General features: G+C 36.4%; 1 pseudogene; it reads right to left on the bottom strand.

The window, feature by feature from the left end:
* Positions 1-522: 522 nt before the first annotated feature.
* LOC113051922 (ankyrin repeat and SOCS box protein 7-like) lies at positions 523-12870 on the bottom strand (annotated as a pseudogene).
* Between the last annotated feature and the right edge of the window lie 38 nt (positions 12871-12908).

The following is a 12908-nucleotide window of genomic DNA, read 5'->3' as shown; positions in this document are numbered from 1 at the left end:
AAAGCTAGAAGATGAAGTGAAATGCCATTTGCATCTCATTTACTCCTGTGATCCGATGCATGTTTGAGTAAAACAGGATATACAAACGTTTTATACAAATTTTTTTTTTTTGGGGTTCATTAAAAGTGACATTACATTCCAAACAGAGGCAGGTATAAAAAAAGATGAAGACGCCGATAGAGCAAGGATTCGTGACGTCGGCTGAAAAACAAACAAGTCACTAAATTCTGTTAACAATCACAAACATTTAAAATGGATAAATAGGGCGAATATTCATTTGATTTTGAGTCCTACCTGCAAGATTCTTGTAAAATGATCTTAAAGCAGCCAGTGATTATTAACAGTTTTTTAGGACTGATTATACTGGAGTGAAAAGTAATGATTTCAATGACCGCATACGATTACCAAATAAACAACGAATTCAGTGAAATCGGCATATTTTAAAATCGCAGACATTTTATTCGAAAGTCATCAAACTCTAGAAAAATGGTTGCAAATCGATGGACACGGCACACTTCCTGCTTCAAATACAGCAATAAGATCCATTTATTCACACACATGTACATGTGAAACAGCAGATTATATACATTCAGTAGTTGAAGCTGTGGAAGACTTCCGATTAGTGAAGACAGATCCCAAAAACATTCCCTGGCTCTCAAATCCGTCCTGCTTCTGAATACATTGTGGCCGTCCAGAGATGCGTTCAGTCCCAACAAACACCCTAAACTCAACTAGAAACAGAAATCATTGAAATGTTGTGGCTGGCCGCTTTAATGCACTTGAACGGTGTTCGTGATGTGGTGAGATGCTGTAGCTGTCCTGCGTCACGGACGGAAGTAAAGGCAGCTAGGGTTCGAACCGGATTGGAGAAAATAGTCAAGAGGAACTTGACTTGACTCTGATTTTATGGGGACAGATCGAAAATAAAGTGGTGCCAAATGAACTGAATAAACTTAATGCTACACAGAACTTTGACTAATGCTTATATTTAGTAGAAAACAAATTAAGTGCATTTCAAATCATTATATATTATGGAAAAAATAAAAACCCTTAAGAGATTTCTCATGTGCATAATAACAAGACAATGATGGCCTCGGTTAAGCATCACTTATTTTCCATTTTATCCCAGAAGTCCGGACGTTCCCACATCGAAGCCCGTCGACAGGTCACAAACCCCCCCAAAACACACGCTTAAATAGTCTAAAAATATCTGCTGTACATATGACACAAATATTTACAGAAAGTTTGTTAATGATGGATGCATGTAATGCACCTCTCGCAACTAGACTTATTCTTCACCTTTAAATGGAAACTAAAGCCAAGCACCTCTGATATCGACAGCTTTTAAATACAAATATTAAATTAAATGAGATTTAAAAAACAAACAAACCGAGAGCCTGTGGGGTTTTTGGTGCGCTTTTCAATACAAACGAATTGGATTCTCAACAAAGGGTTAATGACCCAATGGGCTGAAATTATGATTTCTCCACGAAAAAAAATAACAGTAGCACATGCATATTTTTATGAGGGCGACCTGATTACTTGCCAATTTCTCCTGATAGCTTAAAAGGTTTTATCTTTGCCTTGTCTGAGAATTTAGCCGATAGAAAAAGTCAAATACTTAGAAAGGCTGTCTGTCGGATTTAAGAACAAAAACCATATTTGGTACAAATCAGATGTCTCTCATGGGTCATGAATTTCTCCTTCGGTGAACGAGTCAACATGGCCATTACAGTGCTCCCCGATCCACAGCACAAAACACTGCACTTGTTCCCAGAGGTTTCCAGTTTGCATAGTCTTAAGGGATCCTACAGAAACCAGTGGCTGGGCTTCTGTCAAACGCTGTCGAACTTGTGTTTTAGGTAGTCCTTCATGACCTTGGCAATGGGCAGATCTTCCAGAGACTTCAGGCTCTGCAGGCCGATGCACTGCCGGATCTTTATCCTGCACAGATCCTGCAAAGTCCTGGGCTGCCCTGAAACACAACGAGTGTCAGGTTAAACAAATCTGAATGCATTCCTGTGTGACCAGCATTTCTGTGCCTGCAGTCTAAAAGATATCATATAAACTTTTAATAAAATCTACTAATGGCCAACATTTGTCTCCTGGAACTGACTTGGAAGGGTACTTTATTATGTGTCTTACATTAAATACACTGAATAAATGAACTCCCAGAGTGTGTGCAGAAGCACCAAACTCATCAGACAGACAGCAATTTACCGTCTAATGCAACATTAGGAGTATTGGCATCACATAAGTCAACCTAAATGAAAGTGATGGCATGAAACGAACACTAGTCAAGCTCAAGATGCTTTGAGTTCATGATGTTTAAGGAATTTCAAAATAATAGTTTAAAGCTGATTTATGAAGCAAGAAGGACAGGCACTCTTTTATCAGCTTTGTGAATTAAATTAAGGTGATACAAATTAAAAACTACAGGTGAAATGAGAAATTTCCCAGCGTTTGCTTGTTTTAAGAAGCCAAAACAGACTTTTCTTTCAAAATCTGCTTAATGTTGCTGATTATCACGTTTCTTTTATTTATTATTGTATTGTATTTTTTATGTTTTATTATACGATTCTTCACACTGTTCTGATTTGGGTTTGAAAAGGGTAAGAAAAGAGAAAAATGGCTTTGAAAAATTACTTTACCAACATTATAAGATATTAGGGTAGAAAAAAAAGCACAGGAAATACATATGTGCAATACATATCTATGTATGCAATAATATAGAAATCTGGCACAAAGAGGATGTCATTTTTTAGAAGGAGCATGAAAAAATATTCTGCTTCTGAAAAAAAAACAAAAAAACAAGTGAAATATATAAACAAATTAAATAAGCAAACGTATAATAATAAGAGTGCCTGTTATTTAAAAAAAGGAGCATATAAAACTACATTTGCATAGACATCTTATATGTACAGCAACAAAAAAAACAGAGATTTAATTAAAATGGTTAAAGAGACAAAAAATGGCATTGGAAAAAAAGACATCAGCACAGACAACACACACACACACACACGAAAACCCGTTTTGTCCATTTCTTATCTTAAATGATAGAGTTGTAGGAGAGTTGCAGGAACCCGGTGCACAGAGTTATCAGTTTTAATGAGCCGGTTTTCCAGTCCCAACACAATATAGCACAGGCTGTGGCACACTAATGAATCCAGCTGGGAAAACCACTACAGAGAGCTGGAGACGGCCATCTGCAGCCCCTGTCTTCTGTCGGTCTCCATGCCTTAGCAAAAGCTCTCAACTACAGGTGACAGCACAGAAACAAGTGAAATCAGCGCGTATTCTCACGTAGCGCACCGTCACTCTCTTCAAGACATGAAGTCATGCTCTCAGAGTCCTTGATGTAAACACAGCTTTTTTAATAAATAATCAAGGTGAAAGGAGATCTCTCTGAATGAGCTGACAGCGAGTAAATGTCTGCGACAGGTGGCTTTGAGATGGTGAAGTGTACTTGATCATTAGAGCTTCAGGTAACACGGCTGACTCCTCAGACGGACTATTGTTCTCTAACGCCGTTCACTCGCCCATTGCTCAGCTTACAGATGCTCTGCGTCAGATTTGACTTTTTTCTGGAGAAAAGAGGGAATATGAGCTCCTCTGATGATCCCCTGCTGTTAACCCTTGGAGTTTAAAAGCTTCCTGTTAGACTCGATTGGAGCTCTTTTCTAACATGTATCTGTAATATTAACTGGAACGATTTATGAGTGTTTTAGAATGTGCGACAGCAAGCTAATTCATTACTGTGGTTAAAAATTTAAAAATATTGTCACTAAAATATATAAAGTTATGAGGCACTAAATCAAGTTAATTTGTTCTTTTTTTTTTTGTAAAAAAGATTGTAAAATAATAAATTGTTACAAATATATTAAATTACGGCATGCCAATTCATTACTGTACCCTAATACCTTTTTACTAATATTTGAAATTAAATTCTAATTCTATTTGTTATAAATCTAAATATATAGAATTATGCCTGTAAAATATGATATGATAAACAGGTACTAAAGCAAGTTCATTCATTATTGTCATTAAAACACAATATGTTGTTTCATAGAATGTTTTTTTTTCAAATAAAAAGTTTGTATAAGAATGAATTTTTTTATATATAAATTATGCTGAATATATTATGATAAATACTAACGTTTTACAGCTTTAAATTTGACTTTAAAAGTTAGAAGCTAAAAGTTAAGTTTAGTTGAGCTGAACGAAGCTTTTTCTTGAACTAAATTAAATAGATAAAGATTAGGGCTGGGACAACGCGTCGAGGTCATCGATGACGTCGACGCAAAATATGCGTATCGATTCGTCGACGTGTTTTTATTTCTCTAAAAAACGTTTTCAAAACGTTTACCTTATGTGCGCTGAATATACGCAATGGTCGGATCAACATTCTGTCCAACGTTATATAACCAATCCAGGGGTTTTTCTGCATTTATCTTTTTTTTTGGCGGCTGTCAAATCCTTAATTGATCGCTGTGCCCGAGAGGGCGCGTACGAGGGCGAGTCCAGGCTGCGCGCGCACTCACAGTCTTCAAACAACACGAGCGCTTCTTGCTCTCTCTCTCCCTTGTGCATATTAATCAGAATAATTAAACACGATAGAAAAAGGGCGAAACACCAAAGTTTCACGCGGCTCGCGCACTCACAGTCTTCAAACTACACGAGAGCTGTCTTGCTCTCTCTCTCTCTCTCTCCCTCGTCCATATTAACCAAAATCATTGAGTAACCCCAGAGTGCAGTCTGGACGATGGGGCGGGGCGACACTTCGAGGCGGAGCGACACGTGTCGCCCCGCCCATATTTGTTTTCCCCGCCTTTTACATTTTCCTCCGAGCCAGCAGGGGCAGTTTGAGTTGAAACAAACAGATCGGTGGCAACTACAGCAGCAGAGTAATAACGCTATTCCGTTGATTGCTTGAGGTGAGTAAAAGTGGTTGTGTGAATATCTTATAATATGAAATGCGATGTTCGATCATTTATTTATCCATGGTACGTTCAATTTGAATAATTATTGTTAATAATTGTTATAAATTGCTCATTTTATTGTTCTTTGTGGATTGTAACAGTACACTCTGTACATGGCTTTAGTTCATAGGTTCGATTTTACAGAGATGGCATCACATTTGTCAAGTTATTTGAACAGACATGCATGATTTTTGTTTGTATATTATTATTATTATTATTTTTCAGGATGACATGATCAGGAGGTGGTGGTGTTCTGTTCTCCTGGACAGCTTTACTCCGCAAATGTATGTAGCTGTTTGAATGTTGCTACATGAAAGAGAGTGGATTATTTAATATATAACTATCAGTTAACATCAGCATCAAAGACATTTAAAAACATTTCAGCTTAATTCATTTTCAGACAGCAGCAAGTTTTTTAAATAACTTCTGTTTGCGATCTTATGTGGATTTTGTTCACCATATAAGATAGAAATATTTATATTCAATGTAAAAGATCTTCATGTGGATCATGCATACAAATATCTCACTGGATTATTACAATTAATGGCTAAATGAATGTGTGGAAATGTAAACTAATATATCCTACTGACACACAACAGCAAAAGATATAAATAATTGGCTTAAAACAGTTTTTTTTCAATGTGAAAATACTAACACTAATACTTCTGCACAGTACTGTATATATTAACATTTTATTAGTGTTATTATAAAAGAATGAGTATGCAGTTGTGACAACAATCTAGAGTTTTTAATGAGAGTTTGTTTAAACCAAGGTTGTCTGTATTCAGTGTTTATATAATGTTTAATAACTTTTATATACATATATAAATAAACCTATGTATGTTTTTGATTCAACAGCTTCCCCTGGAAATCCTCAGGGAAGTTATTTTGTCGGCGGGTGACTCTGCATATTTGACACTTTCTCTGGTTTGCAGTTGGTTAAGAATGTGCTCCGATGTTTTTCGGAAAGCGGCACAGTTTGCCTGGCTAGACAGTAAGATTTCCCTGTTTAATGCTCATTCTCCAATTGAATTTTGTAGTAGAGGGCTGTTAAACTTTTTTTGTATTATTATTATTATCTTTCATGTATTTTGTCTTTACACTATAAGTTGTGGCCAACTGGAAGAATTGTCCTCCTGTCTCCTGACCGGAACGAGTTCAGACGGATGTACAGCATCAGGGAACGCTTGCAGTGCAGAGCCCTTTTTTAAGTTTAACCCACCAGGGTACAGGGAAGAGACCGGCGTGGTGATCTTCTGGGCTTTTGTTTACACAGGATTTTGTTCCAAGGACTGTTTTTTTTTTTTTTTTTTTTTTTTGCGGCATGAAACACATTTGTGTGTTAAGTTCATTGAAGGGAAATAGAGAATGGGCTGAGATCAACTGGTTTTGATTATTAATTGAAGTAATTTAAAGTTAAACTTTGCACTGTATAATGTTTTAATAAAAAAGCTATGGAAAACACGTGCATGACAACAGGTTTCAGTCATTTACATCAGTCTATCATTCTTTAAGGTTTCTCATATTTGATGATAACATGATTTGCTATGCATTGCTCATAATGGATTCTTAGTTTAGTTGTGACAGGATTGTGAGGATTAATGAGGTTTTCAGTAGTGCAGTTCAGAAAACAAATAACAGAAAGTAACAAGTGTTTTTGGGCAAGTTCTTTAGAACCTGTATAGTTCCTTCCTTGCAAAAAGTAACCACGGATTTATTGTAGTAAAAATATTTGTTGGCACATTAATTACTGTGAGCTGTAATTATAAAAACACCATAGTTTTACTATAGTTACTGTAGCAGAACCATAGTAAATTTTCGTAGGGGCCAAGGGAATGTTCAGAATATTATTGGTGACGTTCAGAGACTGGTGACAATTTGTTACACACACGACACACACACACACACACACACACACACACATATATATATATATATATATATAAATATACACACACACACACATATATGTATGTATATATTATTTGAATATATAAATCAAGGTAGGCCTACTCCATGACTATCTACATAACCATACTTCGCATAATATTGCCGTGTCATTTTCAAACCAGCGAGTAATGCCGAGGTAGCGTCTACACTACAGCCATTGAGGGAGTAGACCATTTATTTTTATTCTGTTCGTCGTAATCCAAAACTCTTTGTATTTATACAGGATGTTGTGGAAATGCAACAATAAATGCAAAAACACAACATGTATATTCACTTTTTAATTTATATTAAAAGTTTATTCATCTTAGTGTTTACTTCCGCATTCCAATCCTGCTAATAGCGTCATAATTCTCTATACCAATAAGCTGTAAAATCGTCACTCATCTGTACACCAATAAGCTCATCTTAATCATAAACCAATAACCGCTGAGGTGGGCGGGGCGACACGTGTCGCTCCGCCCCAACGTGTCGCCCCGCCCCATCGTCCAGACTGCACTCTGGGATACTTGAAATCATTAGACATGAAAGAAAAAGGGCGGAACGCCAAAGTTTCACGTGGAACATTCCGAGATTTTTTTTCTTCTCCATGACAGGCTGCTGGCTCCCACAGTTTTTTTTTATTTATTTATTTTTTTTTTTTTGGAAAAGCACTCTCTGTATTAGGTTAAAGCCCTCAAGTTTACATTGGGTACTGTATTCTTTCAATTGCTCTAAACAAGTATTTTGGGTGACCTCTTTATTGAATGCTAGACATCAAGTTGTTATTTTCATCTGAAATAACTTTTTTTCAGTAAGCTAGGCCCTATGTGTTCAGTAAGCTTGTTTCAGTAAGCTATGTGTTTTCAAGGCTTCAAGGTTTTATTGAATGCTATCTCTATACAAGTGCAAAGTAATGCATTCTTAGTCCGTCTTTTATTTTGTAATTTTAAGAGCAATAAACATATTGCAATGTTAAGGAATTCATGTTTTTTTTTCATTCAGATATGTAAACCAACATGTATAAATTGTTAGTAGTCAATTAATGGGGAGATAATCGAAATCGAATCGGTCTGAAAAAATTAATCGTTAGATTAATCAATGCATCGAAAAAATAATCGCTAGATGAATCGTTTAAAAAAATAATCGTTTATCCCAGCCCTAATAAAAATAAAACAAAACATTCTAGCAGAAAGGTGTTCACTACAAAAGGTAATTAAAAACTCAAGAAAACTGACGACAGAAACAAAGTTAGCGAACGAACAAAAATGTCACTTTGATTATAATGTGAAATTAAGCTTAGATATCTAATATAGTGTTATGAAAGCGTATTTTGTAATTATCTCTGACGTTTTAGATCGTCACCTTACGGTTTCAAAATTCATTTTACTTGAAAACTCCAAAAATGGTACATTTTTAAATATAACTTATGTCTGAATGTGAAAAGAAGACTCAAAACTAGGGTTACAAAGGGGTGGAACATTTCCTCAAAATATTCCTGGAATAATCCTGAAAGGTTTCCAAAATTTACTGGAAACTTCCACCTTTTTGCAACAGCGCACAAATATAGTCACATGAAAATCAGAGTTTGAAGTTTCAGGTTCAACTGGCTTAAAAGTTACATGTGTTTTTGTACATAATTGTTGGTGGTGCTAAATGATCAGAGACAAAACTATCATATAAAATACTGAGATCCTCCCTAATATTTGTGCCAAATTACCATCCAATCAAAACATCCACTTATGAACATTAAAGAGAGGGTGAACCTACTTGTGACCTCCTGCAGAAAGTCCAGACAGGGCCGACTGATGCCAGACATGCTGACAGAAACAGCCACAGGTGTCTGGCCCTCGTAGTTCCTGGTGTTAGTATCGGCTCCGTACGTGTACAGCATCTGAGCGCACAGCACATCGTCTCTGAGGGCCGACAGGTGCAGCGGCGTCTGGCCGTCCTCCAGCCGGCCCAGGTTAGTGTCCGCTCCGCGCTGCAGGAACATGCGGCAGTACGAGTGGTTGCCCTTAATGACGGCGTAACGCAGCAAGAAGCCGTTCTGGATGTCTTTGTTGGCGCTGTGGTCGAGCAGGATGCGCACCCAGCTGGAGCGCTCGCGGATGATGGCCAGCTGCAGCGGCGTCGTGCCTTTGTCGCTGAGCGGGTCCACCTCGGCTTTGAACTCTAAGAGGAGACGCACGAAGGAGTCGCGGCCGTAGTGAGCCGCCACGTGCAGCGGGGTCCAGCCGTCGTTGCTCTTGGCGTTGATGATGTCGCTGCGGTACTCGGACTCCAGCATGAGGCGGGCGATGCGGGCGCGACCGTGCATGGCGGCGTAATGCAGAGCGGTGAAGCCTCCGATGAAATCCTTCACGGTGGGATCCGCTGGAGAGACGGACACACGACAATACTGAACTCATTCCACTGAAAACCTAATCAAACTCATTACTTCATTACTGTGAAGATGCTTTCAAATATGATGTATTGTATGAAGCCCTACATAAATAAAGGTAAGTTGACAACCAAGACAAAAAAAAATAAATGCATTTATATTTGTGTTCCTGAAGTGGTAAAGCATTGCATTAGAGAGTGCAAGGTTGGATAAAAGCGTCTGCTAAATATATACATGTAATTCAATCTAATATTTATTAAGGGCTTGCTATAATTATTACATAAGCAAATATAAAAATGCATTTATTTGTTCTTCTTTTTGTTGCAGTGAGAGCATTTTAGAACGTACTTCAAATGTTAAACTCTTTAAATGGTGTATAAAAATTAATCAAATAATAAATGCATTACGAATGCATAATAAAAATAATATATATATTTTTATATGAATTAAAATATATTAATAAAATACATTAATAAATTATTATAATCGGTAACGCATTATCTTATAATTGAAAATTGGAAAATTGACTTAAGATACTTTATATAACTAAACTGTGGATTATAATTATTCGTAAGAATGATTAGCCAGCTAAACTTTAATAATTCTGTTCCAACGGTTTTTGAAGAAAGAATGTCCAAGATCGAATCAATTGCTTTCAAAGTAATTTGTGACTGAAGTATACAGAAACCCATTTACAGAATTTGCCCTTGTACAGAGAAATTATATGAAATATGTTACATTATGTGTGAACATAACTTGAAACATTTATATAGACTACAGTAAATTCAATGACTTTTGGATAAAAGAAAAAAAAAAGAAAAAAAAAAAAAATCACGATTTTAAAGTTATATTATTAAGTTATTTTTAGGATATTTATAAACTTTCGATGATATGTGCAATCATGACTTATATAAAGAGGTTTGGTGTGTATAATTAGCTTGTGTAGAGGCACAGTGTGCAAACACTTACATCATTTACATAATGTTACTATATATTAATCAAAGCACTACATCATGTTACTGATTATTCTGATTACAGTCGTTGTGCATTTATGCATCTGAATCAGTACAGATGGCCTCGCAGCTGCAAAATTAAACACTTGTTTGTGGATCATTCTATCTACAGATGTTTCGACAAACATAGCCCTGTTTTATAGCGCCCCCTAACGTCTAGACATGAACATAACAGAGCAGCGGTGTCTATCTAAAAGGCACAATAGCAGTTTAGTGTTTCAAGCAATAAAAGATGACAAGATAGGGAACCTAAATAGAGTGCAAGGGAGTAAAATAGCACTATCATAAACTGGGTATCTTTGTGAAAAGTAAGTGAAATCAAATTCGCATGATCATATTTACAATTAAATCGTGATTGATACACACAAAAAGGAAGCCAAAACACTAATTTTTATGATGCTTGTTTGTCCCTTTTGGACCGTGGCAGTTTAAATGACCATCTGCTTTCATTGTGTGGAAAAAAGAAGCTTATTAACTATTTCACATTGTAAGGACAATAATAAAGAGCCTGAGTGAATGATGACTTATTCTTTTAAGAGTCAAGTAGAGCAAACCAACCCCAGTTTTTAATAACTCTTAAACTAGGCAGGTCGTTTTAGATTTTCGTACCAACTGATGCTTTAAATCAGATCTTGATACCGTCATAAAACCCAGACCCTTTACCTCCATGTTCGAGGAACACGCGCACGCAGCGCTCCTTGCCCTTCGCTGCAGAGAAGTGCAGCAGCGTCCAGCCGTTGGCGTCTCTGATCTTGGGCGAGTAGCCCTGCTCCAGCATCTTGCGGACGGTGTAGACATCGCCGGCTGCCACCGCCGCCTGGATCTGCAGCTCCTCCTGTAACTCTGGGTTCCTTCTGCAGTGATGGTTCAGCATCCTGTCACATCTCGCAGTACGAGCTCAGACGCTCCTGTGTCCCTGCAGAGAAGCACACACGGCTGACATTACGAAAGAAGCTGATAGACAACCTCTTCATTCTGAATCAAAGCACAATTCATTAATCATGCATAGCACATTTAAAGGAATTGCATAAACAAATCATGTGACAAATCATCACTTTATTGGTTGAGCCAGACATTAATATGTGGGTCTGATCTCTCAAACAAACAAAGCAATGAAAGTTTTGAAAATGCAGAGTTCACAGTGTTTACACACTTGAGTGGAATCAGTCTAGTTTCTAATATCTACAACTAATTCATTTACTATGTACACGTGGTTTCATTAAAAACAAAGAAAAAAGAAAAACTAAAATATTATATAAGCTTTCAGAATTACTGTTCATTTGAACACCATAATTCAGCATTAATCTTAAACCCAACAATTGCATTGTTAAATCTTTAAATAAATAAATAAATTTGCATGCTATATTGCAGTTGCATTGTTAACTAGGCTACTGGACACAGTATTAAAATGAACAGTAATTTCAAAAACTAATTTAACAATAAATCTAGCAGATAAGCTATATTAAAAAATGTATTTGTTGTAGATTTAAAAAAAGATTTTGTTCGGAAAACATGGTAGATACGACAAACCAATACATAAGATAGACATTATCTTTGATTGTGAAAAAAAAAACACAGTATGAGAGAAAACTGCACACATTGCCTGTGAGATAATAAAGGACTGATAATGTTAGTTGCACTGCTTCAAAAACATTAAAACCATTCTAGAAAAAGCCTAGACAACACAATATAATACAATCTGACAGAAATTATTTAAAAACAGGCCATGTCCTACAGAACTCATCTATGAGCCAAAATTACCTTTCATTAATTTCTTGTAGATCTGAAACAGTCTTTGTGCTTTGCATCCATATTCACATCCACTTCAGATCTTCATTCTAGAGAAGCAGAGCAATATAGAAAAATCACCATAGGCATGCATGCATGGATATATATATATATATATATATATATATATATATATATATATATATATATATATATATATATATATATATATATAACATAAACCATAATGTAGATAGTAGATGCATTCATATGTATATATTAAGCATATTTACATGCACAACCATCATTTAGTCAAAGCTATATGTTGAGGTCTTATTCACAAACTTATCTGTCACGTTAAACTGATCATAAATGTATAATGATGTGTGCTGCTGCTGCACTGAGAACAATGACTCTGTTAGCTGCGGTGCTAAAGCAGCTCAAATCAGTCTCAAACAAACACTAAAGCGGCTCTTCTTAGAGACTGGCATCATTCATTTGATTATAAATAAAGCATTTGAACCGATAATTCTGAAGACGATCATTAAAGTGAAGGAGAACTGGACAAACTCTGTGATTTCTGCATTAGCAGTTAGCGTTTAGCCAGCGGCTACTGACCACTAACAACACTGCTTTTAAAGTTACTCAAACTCTCTTAACCCGCGGCTAGAGGACCAATTTGCATTATCTGATTAATTCACATTATAAAGACTCGGGAGACCGTGAAATAAAGATATATATAATATATACATACAGAGAGCAAGTACAGTCAGGTAGCAATGAACATCACGTCTCCAAGGCTTCAAACCACAACAGCCAATCGGATTTGATCTGTCAAATACGTCAACCACACGTCACACCACTGCAAAATAATAGAGT

Source organism: Carassius auratus, chromosome 32 (assembly GCF_003368295.1).
Source record: "Carassius auratus strain Wakin chromosome 32, ASM336829v1, whole genome shotgun sequence".
Classification (NCBI taxonomy): Eukaryota; Metazoa; Chordata; class Actinopteri; order Cypriniformes; family Cyprinidae; genus Carassius; species Carassius auratus.
Note: the sequence above shows the minus strand (reverse complement) of the source record. Positions and strands in the feature narration are given on the sequence as shown.